The sequence below is a fragment of the Antrostomus carolinensis genome, unplaced genomic scaffold, assembly GCF_000700745.2.
Source record: "Antrostomus carolinensis isolate BGI_N321 unplaced genomic scaffold, ASM70074v2 scaffold40495, whole genome shotgun sequence".
NCBI classification, from domain to species: domain Eukaryota; kingdom Metazoa; phylum Chordata; class Aves; order Caprimulgiformes; family Caprimulgidae; genus Antrostomus; species Antrostomus carolinensis.
Window position 1 is genome coordinate 3,302 of NW_010316437.1, and position 3,995 is coordinate 7,296.

At 37.1% G+C, this 3,995-nt stretch overlaps 1 long non-coding RNA gene across 1 annotated transcript; it reads right to left on the bottom strand.

Moving 5' to 3' along the window:
• Positions 1-275: 275 nt before the first annotated feature.
• On the bottom strand, positions 276-3,874 carry LOC104525196 (uncharacterized). The gene is made up of 2 exons (XR_728016.1): positions 3,804-3,874; positions 276-1,468 (listed from the first exon to the last, which is right to left on the bottom strand). It is a non-coding gene; the product is annotated as an uncharacterized LOC104525196 (long non-coding RNA).
• Positions 3,875-3,995: the final 121 nt, after the last annotated feature.

Sequence of the window (3,995 nt, forward strand, 5' to 3'; positions counted from 1 at the left end):
CAGTAAGACAAAAGTTTTGCAGTCACGCCCCTCCCCCTGTTTTTTAGTTACATAAACCTTGGCCTAACATTAGTGTCACCTATTTATATAAATAGGATGAGGTGGAAACTCGGTGCCTTCCTTGTTTGTAGGAAAAGTGACATGAGTATTCCATACTTTAACAAATAAACACTTGAACACAGGATTTTGGTTTGTACTGTTGCAACCCTTTCATTTGAGGCAAAACATGCCCTTGCCCCCAACCACCACCATAATAAGTACCAAAGCATTTCTAGTTTTGATTTTCATCAAGATTTCCAAACTGGCAGATTTTATTTTCACACCCTCTTCACAATAGACAAGATGCTTACCATATATTTAGGATTACAAGTTGTCACTAAAAGAAAACTTTACACAACCACTGTACATTTAGGTTGAAAAAACTGTCCTTGCATGAAAAATATACCTAGAAATCAAGTGGTAAACAAGAAAAAAAAAACATTAAGAAAAAGATTAAAGTTTTTATAATGTGCCATTTTAAATTTATCAACTCCTCCTCTACTTTTCATTCATACTCTGTTTTTACCTATAGTATTTGTTAAGGCAAACAGCTAATCCATTTCTGAAGAGGTGCTGTGGAAATTGTGGACAAACAGCAAACATTTGGCATTAAAATAGATAGCACGTATGTAGCCTCTAGTAATATACATTAAGCATTTCTCTTGGACTTCAGGATAATGACTGGGGAGGATGAACATGCTAACAATGTCAAAAAGGCTTAAAATTTAGCGTCCAAGCAATTTCTATTAATGCTTCTGTAGTTTTCAAGCTCTAAGTAGTATAGAATTTATGCAAATGCATTAAAGAATTCTAGCTTGGCAAGTACACCCAAGCAGGTTATTAAACTATATATACAGAAAGTGATAAATACAGAATTAAAAGAGTCCTTCTGCTTCTCTTGATAGCCTTGAAAATTGACAAAAAACTTGAGGACAGCTCTACAATATTAAACATTAGGTAACCGCAGGAGCTGGGAAACCTAACTACACAAACTGATTAAAATACTCAGATGACTTTGTAGTGTTTAATACAATTCAGTTCGTAGTCAAGGGCACAAGACAACATTTAACAAAAATAATCACATCAATTGACCTAGAAATCAAATGTAAATAGATATGAATACAATCTCCAAAATCTGTCTTTAAGTGAACATTAACCATTTATTCAAAGTTATACAAGAATTTGAAGGATAAAGTCTTCTGCAACAGGAAACCAACGTACAAGTTTCATGTCTCAGTCGAACTGAAGTGGAGGCGAGCAGGGCAGGGGGCAGGGGAGGGTGAACAAACAAGTTAGTAGACCCCATCCAGGCAGCTAGAAAGTAAAAACAGGCTCAACAGCAGCCTCCTCCAGCTTGTTGTCCTCCCTGATTGCCTGCAAGTGTTGCATTAGTAGCAGCATGCTGAGGGCCAATTTTTATGCCATTTGCCTGAAATGAAGTTTAATACACAGTGTAATTATTTTAGAACACTAATATACTTTTTTTTGACAATAATTTAGCAAGTTCTCCTAATGTATGCAATAAATATAGCAAAAAATTATTTACTATTTTTAGCAACATGTCCCTGGAAATTAAATACAATTCAAAGGAAGATGCTTTCCTTCTCATTTAAATTTTATCTCTATGTTAAACTCTGTACCTTAAACTCCTAACACAAAAACACAGAGCAAGAGTTGTACTTGAATACTACTTGGTATAAGGCTGTAAAAATACATAGCATTTGCTAAGAACATATAACCTCTCCCCTCTCACCAAAACCTCCATTAGCTTAATAGTTTAATATAAAACTTTTCCTCTCTAGACAGCGTTTCTTTCTGTGTTGAATCAGCTGTAGAGGCTAAGGGCATACGAGTGTTCTGTGTCATCAATAATTTCTATGATCCCGAAAGACGTGGCTACTTGCCAAGAACCCACACACAGCGAAGCTCTTTCATTCATCAAAATCGCACTTATATCTTAACCCTCACTCCCTCAAGTGGATTTTACCTAAAAATACAGCACTTGGAGAAAAGTAATACAGTAGCTTCAGAAATTAAGCTCTTAAGGAAACTTTGCGTCACAGTAAATCTCAGATTTATAGTGCTTGGCAGTTGTTCTGCAACAGTAGTAGCCTTGGGGTTTCTGGCACTAGCTCAGTATTGACAGCAGCTGATGTGGTTTCTTTTCGCTCTTTGACTCCTCTTTAATAAAAAGCATGCCCTATGGCTCATTGGTTTTGCCCCCTCTGGGCTGATAGCAACTTCTTGAGGAATCAAGGAGCCAGACTTGGCATAAAGCCAAATAAATAGCACGGACTGTTGGCTCTTGACAGCATATTGCAATCAAAGCTCCATAAGGCACAGTAAAGCAGTCAGCTACTATATGAAACTCGACAGATACAATGAGCGTGCTTTTTCAGACACTCTGATTACTGTCCAATTTATATGGCACTACTGAGTGCATTTTCTTTAGCAAAAATGTTGAAGAAAACCTCAAGATTTTCACCACTGAACCGAATTTAAAAAGTGTTGCACCAAAACACCATTTTTATACACACACATCTTCCAGTGATAATTAGCCTTTGAATGATTACTATTCAAGTCTTATTTAGCTACAAGTTTCCTGATGCAAATACTTCGCATACCACTGAAGTTTCTCATCATTTCCTCTCTAAAGTCGTAAGAGCGGTATTTTTAATAGTCTAAATTTTCCCATGTTGAAATATATTAAGGAGAAAGAGGTGAAGCTATTTAATGGAGTCCTGTCAATCCTCTCACTACTCTTTGAACAGTTCTGCAAGGACTATTAATGCTAAAGAGAAGTGTCAGACTGGGAGTCCCAGGCAGAGAATGCACCTATTCACAGAACAGAGTGGTGCTGCAGATTTCCATGGGTGGCTTCACTAAGCACCTCAGCAATGATATTTAGGGACACTCAGGACTGAAAAAAAAACAAAACCCAAACCAACCAAAACCCAAAAAACCCCAATAACCAAAAAAACCCCAACAACCAACCAAAAAAACCTTAGGCACCAGAAAGGACTGACCATTTCACACTGTCAAATTTAAACTTTGTGGTGTGACTTTTTACCTAAGTGTTAACTGAGAGCTTATACAACCCTAAGGTTTCTATACAGTCCCAGGATTTCAGTTTACTACCACTGCTTTGCCTACACCACGAACCTCTCTCCTAACTGCTCAAGATTTTCAACAGCACAATAATTGCAAAATTCAGGAGAGACATTACAGATCTTTCTAGCCTCTTGCATTACAGAAGTGCTCGCTGCTCCACCTCCCAACCCCCATCCTAAACAAGCAAAGAGGCAGGTCCTGATAATCTGTAATTTCAGTAATGTGCATAGGCAAAATGGCTAATCTTTTATTCCCTACAGAATCCAGCCACCTAAACCAGGAACATTTCAAAAGTCTTTTATGTAACTCTCAAAGCAATCCCTCCCCTACACTGGACAGCTCATGGAGTGCATCTGGCATATCAACATGGTCCCCCATTTACATAGTGGAAAATTATCTTTGAAAACAGATGACACCATATGGAGAAGTGGATGAAAGTGGATTTTCTTCTCTTTTGGGGATTTATATTATTTTGTGATGCTTCATGGATGGATAGGGTCACTTACTTTAATCCATTTTTATCACAATGGCAGACAATTCTATATCCAAATGGAACAGATAAATATTTTACTGTCCAGCCTTCTAGGGAAAGTGAACTTTGTACATTAAAAAAGAAAAAAAATCCACAAAGTATTCAGAGTACTAAAAGTTACCTCATTATTAATGTCAAAAACTCCTTCCTGGATCTTCTCGTAGATCTCCTTTGCAGTGTTAATAAATGCCTAAAATAGAGAAAACAAACAAACAAACAAACAATGAATGTGACATCCTTTGGTATAAGATGCACAAACTGGAGTCGAATCTCATGTTCAGTTGTTTCAGTGAGATTTTACTTCCTGACCTCA